At 50.3% G+C, this 13,141-nt stretch overlaps 1 protein-coding gene across 4 annotated transcripts in view; it reads left to right on the top strand.

The window, feature by feature from the left end:
- Positions 1-1,152: 1,152 nt before the first annotated feature.
- The window catches only part of MYO7A (myosin VIIA), a 104,246-nt gene continuing 92,257 nt past the window's right edge, over positions 1,153-13,141 (top strand). For all 4 annotated transcript variants that reach the window (XM_030042258.2, XM_030042257.2, XM_030042255.2 and 1 more), the window contains exon 1: positions 1,153-1,277. The gene's annotated coding sequence lies outside the window, so the exon portion shown is untranslated. The remainder of the gene's footprint in view (positions 1,278-13,141) is intronic.

The following is a 13,141-nucleotide window of genomic DNA, read 5'->3' as shown; positions in this document are numbered from 1 at the left end:
TTTTTCCCTGGCAGAGCCTCCCTCGCTGCCTTCCCACACACCCATGGGACACGTTGGGCACAAGAAAAGTCTGCCCAAGTCTGAAGCCTTTCCAGGCACATCGGATGCAGTCAGAGCGAAGCAATTCCCGGGCACAGCCAATATCTGCCCTTATACCCACGCAAACCACATTGGCACACTGAGTAGGGCTTGGGTGAAACTGGGCATGGCCTCAGGTGGTCATAAATCATCTCTCTTCAGCTTAAAGTCAACTGGGTCTATTCACAGCTGGTTCCCATGAGAGGGCTGGGCTTGCAGCAGGGAGTTTCTAAGGGCTGGGGAAGGGACAGGGCGGCTGTGCCTTCACTTCTCCCATATTTTGAGCAGAGTTCCTGGTGTAGCTTCGGAGGAAAGAGGCTCTCTCTTACTGCTTCTTACTTCTGCAGCATCACCAAAAAAATTCAGCTGTCCTGGTCCCCAGGAGGGGTTCAGGCGCCCTCATTTCAAAGCAAAGCTTAGAAACACCTTGTGTGATAACACTGCAAAGAAACTGGTGCGTGTTTTGCACCATCCGCTAGCTAAAATGGCATGCTTTATACCTAGGTAAGAAACCTCGGTGATGTTTCATAGCACAATTAAAAGCCAACCCCACCTTTCTGAGCAGGAAGGAGAAAAGACACTAGCCCAGATTTGGGCAGGGAGTCACCAGGTCAGAGTTAAGCTTCTAGGCAAAACCTCAGCTCTGAGTTTCCTGGTCCTCAAGGGTTTTTCTCTTCCAGTTTTCACATCTACAAGCGCAGGCTGGTGCATTCAAACCAGAATGCCTGTCAGCTCCTGGCCCATCCCACAGGACCTCAATATGGTCCCTGAGACCTCTTTGCAAGGGGCAGAAGGATCCTCCCGGCCACCCCTTTACCCAAAAAGCCATCAGGGCTCTGCACAACGAGGACTTGAAAAACGCAGCCTAACTCGTAGCAGGGCTTTTAATGGCTACCATGGTCTGGAGCAGAGCCCAGGGATGCAGGAGGATGCACCTTTGGGGTGCGGGGATGCTTGGGGAGCGCGACCCTTGCGGTGTCCCCAGGCTGGAGGTATCACACACCCCCTCACACACTCGTACACACACACACACACCACACACACACGAAGGGCTGGCTGTATCCCGGCTCCTCCCCCGCTAAGAAGCTCAGCGACGGGCAGGGCAGGAGCTGCCTTCTCTCGGTGCCGGAGGCAGCGCGGCTCCGCGCCGGGCACCAGCGCCCCTTCCCCGGCTGCGGCCCCGGCCATGCCCCGCTAAGGTAAGGCGGAGGGGATTGTTAGGTTACACCCGGGAGGGACCAGGTTGAGAGCTGGGGATGCTCCGGGTGGGTTGCCGTGGGGGTGCAAGGGGGTGAAGCCATTGCAATGGGGTGCAATGGGGAGGGGGGGGATAGGGGATGGACCGGGCGTACCCCCGCCGGGTCTGCGTGGCAGCCAGCCTGCTCCAGAGCTCGGATCAAACCTGGGGAAGGGGCTGGGCTCGATGGGAGGCGGCGGGGGGGGGGGGGGGGGGCGGCAGAAATGCCCAGGAGCCCCCAGCCAGCTCGGCTCCTGCAGCAGAGATTAGTGCCTCGGTAATTTCTAGCTGCTGCTTAATTTAGCTTGGGTCACCTAGCAGTGAGCTGGGGTGTGGGTTATTTCCCTCCTGTGCTGCGGTATGCACCCCCCCCCCCCCCCTTTGCTCCACATATTCATATTCAAGAATACGTCTGGAAGTGCTTAGGGATGGGGAGAGGCTCTTGGGGATGTGCCTGCTGCACGGACCCACTGTGGGTGGCACAAAACCCCAGGTGTCCCCCCATTCCCACCGGTCCCAGGACCACCTCGCCCTTTCCCTGCTCTGACCCAGCTCCAAACGAACCACCCAGGAGGCTGAAACACAACCTGGTCTCAGGCAACTGGTGCTGCTCTTCAGAGAGCAGCAGGAGTTTCTTCTGGTTGCAGCGTAGCATGGATTGTGTCCGGGCTGTGTTTTGGTGGTGTGTCCCCTGGGTCACACCGGTGCTGGTGAGCAGTGCCTAGGACCTTCTTTAAATTTAAATGTTTAAATTATTAGGACCATCCCCGGGTAGGGATTGAGAGAGAGCCAGCGTGGGACAGGGAATTCCCACAAAGTAGTTTGCATTTTGCTGCCTGGTTCGGGGGTACAATGTTACGTGCATGGGCTGTGCTGGATCAGCTGAGCACCGTACCAAACACTCCCAGGCTTTCCTAGGATGGTTACAGTCATGATGTCCTAACAAAGGTGGAACTGGCATCCCTTGGCGTCTCTTGGAAGACTGGGGTGTACGGTGGAGGACCTGTCTCATAGGCAACATGGAGGGAGAGTTTGAAAGGCAACAGGCCAGTGGGTCTAAGATTACCTGGTTGCCCCTGGCTGCTAAATCCCCCTGCAGAAGGAGCTAGCAGGAGCTGGATGTGGTCTTCCCACAGCCCCAGGCTGTGGTGTTGGTGTGAGAGTGCTTTTTTCCATAGTCCCGGCAAAAGGATGTCCAAGAACCAACCCCATGGGGTTAACCTGTGCTTTGCATCAAGATGTCGAGGACATGGCTTGTGTCACAAGCTGACTCCTCTCCCCTCCTTCTCCACTGTAGGATGCTACGGGTCTTACCTCTCTTCCCATGAGGTGAGGGACAGCAAGGTCCCAACAGTGGTGGTGTGAAGGTATGGGATGGTTTTGCAGCTTTGGACTGAGCTTTGCCAAAGCTTCAGACAAAACCTGTGAGACCCTGTGCAAGTCTCCCACCCACCTGGTGTCTAAACTATCCCAGGGAGAGCAGAAGAGGGACAAACAAGGGCAAAACCAGGACAGCACTTCCCTCCCGTTGACTGACACTCGAATTGTTTTCTCCGCTGGCTTTGCAATCTCTGAGCTCTGCCAATTTCCAAATACATTTGTCTAAATCGTGTTTAATGTTTAAGTCATGGTGATGGGCTGGCGACAAACTGTCTTTCTTTTCTGCCTGATCTCATTGAAAGCTTTGCGCTTCTGTAAAACTGACTTATAGGGCCAAAGTCGCTTTTTGGGGTGAGACTGGAGTAACTTTATGAAGTTACAGTATCGCCCCACTAACACCAACATTTATGAGATCTGAATCCAGCCCAGGGATGAACCCCTTTTCCAAGGCAATATTATTTCTAACTCATTTCCCCTCCTCAGAGCAGTCAATTCATCTTGTTCACTGTTAAGTTTCCACGGACCGGGGACTGCTGTACAGTGTTTCTGTCTTACGCTTGCTAACTTGTGACTTCGCAATCCTTGGGTTGCCATGGAAAGGATTATGCTGTGATTAATGAAGGCATTGTCAGCTCGTAGTTTTTTTCAAAGCCTTTCCTGAAGCTGCAGAGAACAGCTTCCAAGCCCGGCAGAAAAGGGCTGACGGGAGAGGCGGCTTCAGGCACTCTCAGTCCTGGGCACATTTTTGGTCGTCTGCACCGACACCATACTCTCAGGCAGCAGTTGCTGCCTCCACTCGCTGCCAGATCAGCTCTGCCGGTCCCTTTAGAGGGTGAGAGGAGAAATGGGGACTTTTATTGTTCTCTTGGGGGAGAGCCAGAGTTTTCTTGCTCCCGAAGTAGAGTGGGACAAGTGTCACTGTACCAAGGGACTGGCAGGATGTGGAGACAGCATGTCAGAGAGCTTTGCACCGTGAAACGCTCCTTTCTGCTAGGCAACATGCAAGGAGAACCTGATACGGGATGAGCCAGTGTGTTTGTGATGGTCTGGTCCCCCAGCTGAGCTGCTATGTAGAGCCAGAAAGCTTCTCAGGACAAAACTGCCCCAGCGGTGTCCGTGCTTAGGCTGTCCATCCATCCCCAGGTAGCACCCCCAAGCCCTGTGCGCAAAGCCCCTGCTCTGAAAAGCTCTTCCAGTTAGGGTACTGGAGGAGAGCAGAGTGCAGTTGTTCCCACTTCACAAGGGGAGTGCAATGTGTGGAAACGCAATGAAAAACAGGCATTTGGAGTAGATTGAGTCCTAAGTAAATATGCAAAAGTTCAAAATCCAAAGCAAAAAATCTCTGGGGAACGCTTCAGTTCTTGGCATTGTTGGCTGGGTCCTCCCCAGACCTGCCCAGCCCCAGCAGCTAGGTACCAACTCCCACCTCAGCCGGGATCCGAAAACTGAATGCTTGATCCCATTGGCAATCTCAGAGCAATTGCAGAAAAGCATTGAGCTCTTCTTGGACCTCAGTCCTAGCAAGTTCCTTTCACAGTGTGTTGGTTCAGCTGCTGCCATCCCCTGAATTTAACCTGCTGTAATAAGCCAGTGTTTGCCTGGGGTGCAGATGACTTGAATACAGTTTCCACATGCATGAAAGGAGTTAGAACTTACACTTTAGGTTGATTATAGACTTAGAGGCTGCCTTGGGTGGAGGTTTCCACTGCTGTTTTTGCTGCACAAGCAGCCTGGCCTCCAACTTTAAGATGTGTGGGGGAAGGAAGGCTTGCAAGAGGACATGCCCAAGGTTATGCTGAGCGTTGGGAGAACTGAGCCTCTGTGAATCCTGGTCTTGTCCTCTCTTCCCATCTGACACTGGGTTGTATGGTAGGAGCTGTGCTGGAAGGGGGCTTCACCCCAGGAGACAAAGCCACTCACTGCAGCAGTTCCTGACTTTGGAAATGGTGAGATAAATCTGGGATCATGGCAGAGCTGGAGAGAGGATGGGCACAACGTGAAGGCTGGCAAAGGAGGATAAATAGCAAATGGCAGGTATCTACAGTGCCTGGATGAAGGCAGCTGTCAATGGCACCAAGTAAATGTAAAGACTTTTCGGAATGGTTATGGTTTAGTCTCGTAGTGCTTGCAGGTTGCAGCTGTGAAATACCTTCCACCTGAGAGGGCTTTGCAAATGCTGAGCAGAACTCATCTGCCCAACACACTGAGGCATAAGGAAAAGTTGCTCTGAGCCCTACCTGGGCTGTGCTAGACCTGGGACAAGGACCCATCTCTTGGGCCCAAGCCCTTGTGCGTTCCCCGGGGTATCTGTCATTGTCCAGAGAGCACATTTCACCCCTCTGTTGACTTATTTCAAGTAATCCAAAACAAAAAAGGCAAAACAGATGTTAGAAGAGGAATGAAGACTGAAACAGCATTGCACCTTTGTGAGTCCCTGGTGTGCCTGCAACTGGAATACTGTGTGCCGTTCTAGTCCCTCCATCCCAAAAATGATGTAGGTCAGCTGGAGAGGATTCAGAGAAAAGAAAGATGGTCAGAGGTCTGGAACAGCTTCCACATGAGGAAGGATTGTTTAGACAAAGACTTCAGGCTGGAAAAGAGATAGGAGGAAGACACCTTATAGATCCTGCAAGACCATACTTGCATGGTGAAGGCAAAAGGAGGATTTTCCTTAATTTTTCTTTGCAATATAAAAATTAGAGAGCATCAAATAAAGCTTATAGAGACCAGGCTCAAAGCAAAAAAGACTTCACACAACCTGGCATCCGTGGTACTCCTTACTGTAGTACCCTGTGGATCCTAAAAGTATTGATGGGTTAAAAAAGCACTCAGACAAATTTGTTGATGAAAAGCCTCTCAAAAGCTATAAAATATATATATTAAAGAAAAAAGCTACCCTTTTTTGGCTCTAGAAGTTCTTGAGCTGCAAATTATTAGTGTCTGGGGGAGTATTACAGAGTAGTGCCACTAAATATTCACCCCGCTTTTATAGTGCTCCCTAGGCATCCTCTGTCGTCCAGTTAGAAATACAACAGACGGGCAGGCCACAAGCTGAATCCAGTATGGGCTTTTTTATGTGGAGCTCATGAACTGGTGCTTCCACTCATCAAGACTTGCTCATGCCCTGAGATCCTCTTTGAAACAATTCTTCTGAGATATTTGCCTCGCTGCGCTTCTTAGTTGGAGAAGATAAGGTGTCAGCCTCATCACTTTAGTAGCAGTGCCATGTACTGTGTGGGTCGAGGAAAATAAAGCCTGTTCTCTTCCTTTTTCATTGAAAATACTTCCATGCCAGCAAATAGAGAGAGGAGCTTAATGGGATTTCTTGCAGGTTCTATATCAGGTCTCCTGTAGGCCATTAGGGAATTGCCACAAAGATGGTGATCAGCTAGATCACCGCTAGAAAGGCTGGGGTTTGCGGGCGTTTTCCTGTGAATCCCATGCTGTTGTTAGGCTGAGGTTTGCTTTGCAAGTCAGCAAGAAGGTTTTCCATGTGCCCAGTGTGTGTTGGTGTGGGGGAGTTTGAGTTCATGCTGATGGGAGAGGCTGGGAGAAGAAAATGCTTTGCCTCTTGGTGGCACCGAGTTCCCAGTCTGGGCAAAGATCCCACTGAGCTCATGCGGGACCAAAGAGCTTCACAATAACAGCGGGGAGCACCCACAAACCATAACACCTCCCATCATCAGAGACAGGGTCCTCTTGCCTGGCTGGGGCTGTCGGGAGGACAGGCAAACCTCCTGCATTAGGACAGAGGGGTGCAGCAAGTGCGTGCTGTCGTGAGTCGGAAGGAGCCCTGCAAGTCTAGCTAGAGTGCCTCAAACTTCTGCCTCCTACGTCTGAGCCTTTGGGTGTTTTCCAGCATCAGCGGTGGTTGTCATTACGTTGTGCTGCCCCAGCTATTTCTGTCCTGCTTCCTCTCATCCCGCAGCTTTGCTGGATCAGCGCCATCAAGGCCAGCAGATTTACCCTGGGCTGAGACGAACTCTAGAAACCACACACACACACACACTGGGTTTGTCTGTCCTACAGCCTGCAGAAGGTTTCGATCTGGAGAAATAAAGGGGGTGGTTATTTCATCTGTAACCTCTGTGCAAGAGCCTTCCTCGGGCCCATGGAGAAGCTGCATGCAGAGAGCTGTCAGAGTGAGCAAGATGGTCCCCCTTTGCTCTTCAGCTCCTCTGCTCAGCTCCTTGGATGCCTTCAATCCCAGTGGAACAACAGAGCCAGGATAACCTGCACTTCTGTGGTCTGTCATTTGGAAATAAAGCCCAGGAAAAGGTCAGGAATAGCTGGCTTTATGGCGGGGCGGTGGTGGGGTTGTGTGCTGGAGAGCTGCAAGGGCCCACAGCAGTCTTTGGCACAGACATGAGTTAAGCATCATATTGCTGGAATTACTGAAAGTCTCCATGAGCTGTCAACGGTGTTACCCATACACGTCCCAAATGTGCCCCCATGCCAGGCTGGTGGTACTACGGCATCCTTGATTCAAAAAAAAAGGATGGACAAAACTCTCCAACAGTCCTTTAGGATTTCCTTTCACTTCTGCAGGCTTTCGGAGCTACCAACTATCTCAGAGCACTTGGGGTGCTGAGGCACAGCCCACCCAGGGATCAGGATCCATAGCAGGAACTATTAGACCTTTTACGTAATTCAGTAAAGCGGTACACGGAGACTTATAAACAATTAATGAGCAGGTCAGCCCAATCTGCTGTCATGCCAGGGAGGTCTCTCAGAGCAGGTATACTGCAAGGACACCATCCCTCCCATGTAAGAAATTGCTTCTTTCCAGCACAGTACAGGGGAATCTTTGCCTGGTGATGCCACCAGTGCTTGTGGGTGATGGAGCAGGTCCTTGTCCCATGGGGAGGAGAGTTTCTGAGAGTGCAGCTGTATTACTCCAGCAAGGCACTGAGATGCTGCTTTCTCCACTGCTAAATGTCATGCGTGCACCCAAAGCATCAGGGGGGAGACAAGAGAGCACCCAGTGATCTTGGCCAAGTCACTGTGAGAGCCGTGTCGGCTTGGGATACCGTGACAGGGCAAATCAGGACTGCTGTTCATTCAGGTTAATTGTACCAGTGCAGATTAGGGTGGTGGGGAAGAGAGGGTGAAAGCTGTTTGGGAAACCTTATTGCTCTTTTAGAAATAACCCTCTGGATCTCCCCCAGTGTCCTGTTATATCTGGGTTTTGCGCACAGCAGGCTACTGTTTGGAGTAGCAAACCATGTCCTTGTCCTCCCAGTGCTGAGCTCAGCAGTCAGGGAAGATATTCAATAAAAAGGGCTGGAACAAAAGTCAGGCTTTTCAGGTACAGCTGTGATGTTGAACTCAGCCCAGGGAGTGAGACTGGTCTCCAGTAAACACCCATTTCTTATGTGTAGCTGAGAGCAAATCACAAATAGCAACAGCCACCCCTTTCCTTGGAGGAGTATCTCAAAATACTGCAAACAAGGGTGGGAAAGGAGCACCTTGTTAAAACTGGAATAAATTAAGTACCTGATTAAAGCTGGCTTGCTCATCTAGTCTGATTTCCATAGGAAACAAGGCTTGTGTGGTCACCCTGCCTGTCTCTTTAGATGTGTCACCTAATCATGGTAGTTTGTTGACCAAGTTCACTCCAAATTTGACAGCTGTAGCACAGAAGTAAAGTTCCTAGGCACTTCATAGAAATACGCAGGCGGGCGGAGGAGAAACCTAGCACCCTGCAGCATGATGCCAACTCCCATCAGACACCAGAGAGCCCAGGTAGGGTGAGAAAGCTGTCCTGGATGCCCTACCTGCGGGAAAGGCTTCTTGGGGGGACTATGCCCTATTGACTGTCAAGAAATCTTATTTTTTGGAGTTTCATGGTTGTAGATGATGCTTTTGTTAGCTCTGCTGCTTGCAGAGGGAATTCTGCCATTATTTCTGGCTCTGCTTTTCACCAGGTGGGAACTTGGCATGGAGCAAAGTCACTTCATCCCCTGGAGCCTCCAGTTCTTTTGCCCATCCAGGCTGCTTGGGGATGCGCTGGCTTTTACTTTATGCCTGTGCAACACCTAACATACAGAATCAAAGAATGGTTTGGGTTGGAAGGGATGTTAAAGATCATCTTGTTCCAACCCCGCTGCCATAGGCAGGGACACCTTCCACTAGACCAGGTTGCTCAAACCCCCGTCCAACCTGGCCTTGAACACTGCCAGGGATGGGGCAGCCACAGCCTCTCTGGGCAACCTGGGCCAGTGTCTCACCACCTGCACAGTAAAGATTTTCTTCCTAATATCTGATCTAAATCTACAGCCTCATATGTTCTTTAGTCTAACTCTGCTTTGGCGAAGAGCTACAAGCATGACTTCAGCTCGACCAGTTGATGTCCTTGAGAGCACGGAGCATCCCGTGTGCTGAAGCACACCTAGCAACTCGGTACACCACCAAAATGTGAAGAGCAGTAGACGGAGCAAACAGCCCCCGTGACTCAGTTTCTCCAGCTGCAACATTAGTATAACATTTTACATGTGCAGCCAATGAGTCAGGGAGCATGTGTTCCCCTTTCATCGGGGCTATTACAGGGCTGATGTCTCCCAGCACTGCCTCATGCTGCCCTGAGGGATGTGATGGTGATTGCACCAAAGGCACCCTGGAAGGACAGAGCAGAGTCTCTACTTAATTTTTACAGTCCCTGTTAAAGCAAAACATCCTCTGGCTTCATCAGGGGTCTCAGCAGGATAAAACAGGGCTGGTATCTTCTGATTTGAACCTACTTAATCCTACTAGTCCCTGCATTTGGAGCCTGACCCCAGCCTCTCTGAAGGGCCGTCCTGAATTTCTCCAGGACCACAGGAGATAAGAGGATAGTGTTGGGGCAGGCGGAGGGAGGATTTCATTGAAAATCCTAGCAAAGGGGTTCCTGCTGAGAAAAAGCCTCACAGGATTATAACAGCTTGCAGAAGCCCTGCTCCAGCCAGCACTAATAGCACTGAAAGGAGAGAGCCTGCACAGCCAAGGCCGCACCATTAGGGACCAGCAAGAGTAGAGGGTGAGACAGCTGCTTATTAGGACAATTTAAGGATAGAGAAGATCAGGGGAGCTGCCTTTATTAAAGGCATTTCGATCCGGAGTCATAGGCATAGACTTGGGTGTCTGCAAGAGGCACATCGCACCTTCCTGGTTCTCCCGCATGACCTTGGGGAAAGTCATGTCCTCCCTCCATGCCTCAGTTTCCCTCTGTGTGAAATGAGGATAGCATTATCCCCTCCTCCATAAATAGGCTGGGATTTGTGAGGCAATAACACAGCATAATAGCTCACTGGAGTGATTACTAAAACAGTGGCTGCAGTAAAGACTCTCTTTAACTAACCTTTCTATAGCAAAAAAAAAAAAAAAAGCAGCAGTGGGTTAGTAATTAAGTTATTGGACTGAGATTAGTCTGGCGTTCAGATCTTACCTCTGCCATACGTTGTCTGGGTGGTGGCAGATCATCTAGAGACTGTTTTAAAAGGGAGCACTTTGCCCAAGTACCTAAATCCTTCTGAAACCACTTCAGGAACAAACTCCAGTGTGCCACGGGACAAATCACCCGACACCCCATAAATTTCCTTTTGGGGCCCTGGTCCCAGCCTGCAGTGGGTGCAGTGCTCCTTCTCCTGCCCTCTGCCTTGGGGCAAGGTCTCTGGTCTGGAAGATTCATGAGATGATAGAAAGCTTGGAGGGCCAAGGAGATGATCCAGTCCAATCTCCTTCATAACATGGCCCAGTTATTCCTAACTGGAGCCAGTAATATAGGATTGGCCAGAGTGTACAGCTAGGGGATATATGTATCAGTCTATATAGGGTATACATACATGTATACACACTTTCCCTTGGATCTTCATGGAATTGTTCTCGGATTATAGACACAGTCTTTGTAGCTGCCTGAGCAATACAACCAAAGGATTAGACCTGCACCTGAGCTAAGGGCTAAAGGCTGTGGTTCAGCTGCAGGGCTGGCAGAGCCGGGATGGCTGAGAAGGGTGCTGCCTCCTGAACCTGGCCCAAAACAGGACATGCCACACCTGAATCTGCTCCCACATTCATGCATCTGTTGTAAAACACATCAGCCTGAAGTCAACCACCACATCTACCTGTATACATCGCTCTGTCAATGGCTGGGGTTGAGCAGCCCATGAAGGAGCAGGTCCATGGTGACCCCACCGACACTTGTTGGTCTGCTCAGCCCAGGCTAGTTGGGGTTCCCTGAGCATGGGTGGACAGGATCTGAGCTCTGATCTTGGCACAGTGCTGTGCGGACATCCCAGTGAGCTCAGGACCAGCAAGGGGACTTCCAGTGTAGCCCAGCACTGTGCAGAACAGCCCTGCTCCAAGGAGCAGAGTCTTGACAGCATGTTCATGTTTTAAATCCCCCTCAATTTCAAATATAGGCTTTACTCCTAATTTATTCTCATGGTGTGCCGGGGCCCATGTGTAGACCCTAGCACGACTGGGAGTTCATCTATGGATAAAGAAGAGATGAAAACAGATTGCAAACACCCTTTGGCCAACCTGCAAGTGCAGCATTTTGTCTAGATCAGCTCAGCCTGCTAGGTCTGGATTATGCTGAAATTACACCTGACCTCCTTGCAAAAGGATACTTTATTTGATTAATTATTGTGGCTGTTGAAAAATACTCAATCACCGGTAGAGGCTGGTGCACAAAAGGAAATTGCCCTCCTCGGGAGGCTGTGCCGAGCGCTCTGCGGCGAGCTGGGATCGGATGCCGCCGTGGTCCATTGTTCTGCTCTGGCTACGTGAAAGCACAGGGAGGGAGAAAAGGTCAGGTCTTTTGTTCAGCCTCTCTACCTGCTGGGCTTTTCGGGGGGATTGAATGCAGGGCAAATCTATTGAACTTCCTGCTGGAGGCTTAAAATATTGATGCCCGTTTCCTGACTACTCTCAGATGAACAGAGACTACATATTGATTCTCTGAAGTTCCAGAGAAGGGAGTTTTCTGCGGTTTTTTGCTCTAATGTAGCCTTTTTGGTGGTACTTATTCAGATGAGGTGTCTCTCGGTGGCACTGCTACCAAGACCCTTCAAATGGTGGTTTGAGGGCCAAACCAGTCCCACAGAGTCAGCTAAGTGGTCTTTTGACATATTCCCAGCTGCTCAGGGAGCACAGGGATAGGAGAGAGGAGGGGACATCCAAATGAAACCAGTCACCTCAGGCTTCCTTGGTAGTCAATGGAGAGAAATAATGCTGACTTCTCAAACGGACTGAGTGAATCGGTTCTTGGAAGCACCTGTTTGTCCCCATAGTCATGGAGGTGATCTCAGTTGACTTGATCAAATGCTGTGTCTGTATCTGAACATCTCAGTCCCACTTTGGGTGTCAGATTGGACTTGGAGCACACAAAAAAGAAGATCGAGAACCACAAAGAAGTCACCTAAATGACAACACTATCACTGGTGAGAGGACAACGTGTGCGGATTTGGTGCAGAAAGCCACAGCAGAGATGTGTAATAATGAACTCTCGTTGTAGGATTTGCATGCTTCTGTCTTACTCCATGGTCCCCAGGCTCAAGTGTATAAACATAGGTGACACTGATATTAGCTCCCAGCTCTCTTGTGATCTGTGCATGTGGCCAGGAGGAGGCAAGGGAATGCTCAGGCATTACTTCGCACCATTCCTAGGTAGTAAGTGCATCACAGGATGGGCTCTTGGCTTTTTGGAAGCTTTAGCTTTTGTCTTGAGCTCGGTTTAAAATCACATTCTAATGCTTGCAATGTTTTTTGCTTAGTTTCTTTTAATACTGTGAGACATGTCCTATGAAGACATGGTGTTAACTCGGAGTGTTGCACTCTTGGTACAGCTAAACACACATGCTGTATCAGCCTCACTGGGGAATTGTCTATCTTGTCCCAATCCAAAATATGCAAGAGTTTGGGTAACTCTGTCAGGAGATTGGTACTGGCATGCAGAGGACCAAACAAGCTCTGAGATCCTGCAGCTGGAGTTGAGTCTCCGTGGTCCTTTCGCTGACCGGTGCGATGCTTTGCAAAGGCAAACAGGATGGCACAGCCTAGAGCTGTCATCGCGGGCTGTGATTAACGCCTGCAGCTCCTGGCGGAGGAAGGCACAGAGGATCACATTCCTTTCACTTGCTGTCTTTTAAAACCTTTCACACCCAGCCTCCTCCAGCGAGATCACCACCTCGGCATTTCATGGCGTTCTGATTTTCAGCTCAGGGAAATCAGCACGGTTGGACTGAAGTCAGTTGTGTCTCAGACATTTCATGCTGCTGCGGGTCTGACCAGTGAGTTTTTTTAGCCGGGTCAAAAGAAACAACAGTGTTTACATTTTTAGCTGATCCATAGTCAACCTGACCAATGAGGAGAGCTCAGGACATGGTTTAAGTGCTCAGTTTTCAGGAAGAAGACAGATTTTTCAGAATTTTTCAGTTCTACCTGAGGTCTGTTGAAAATCAGGCCCTG

The sequence above is a fragment of the Aquila chrysaetos genome, chromosome 19 (assembly GCF_900496995.4).
Source record: "Aquila chrysaetos chrysaetos chromosome 19, bAquChr1.4, whole genome shotgun sequence".
NCBI lineage: Eukaryota > Metazoa > Chordata > Aves > Accipitriformes > Accipitridae > Aquila > Aquila chrysaetos.
The sequence above is the reverse complement of the archived record's forward strand: the minus strand, read 5'-3'. Positions and strand labels throughout refer to the sequence as shown.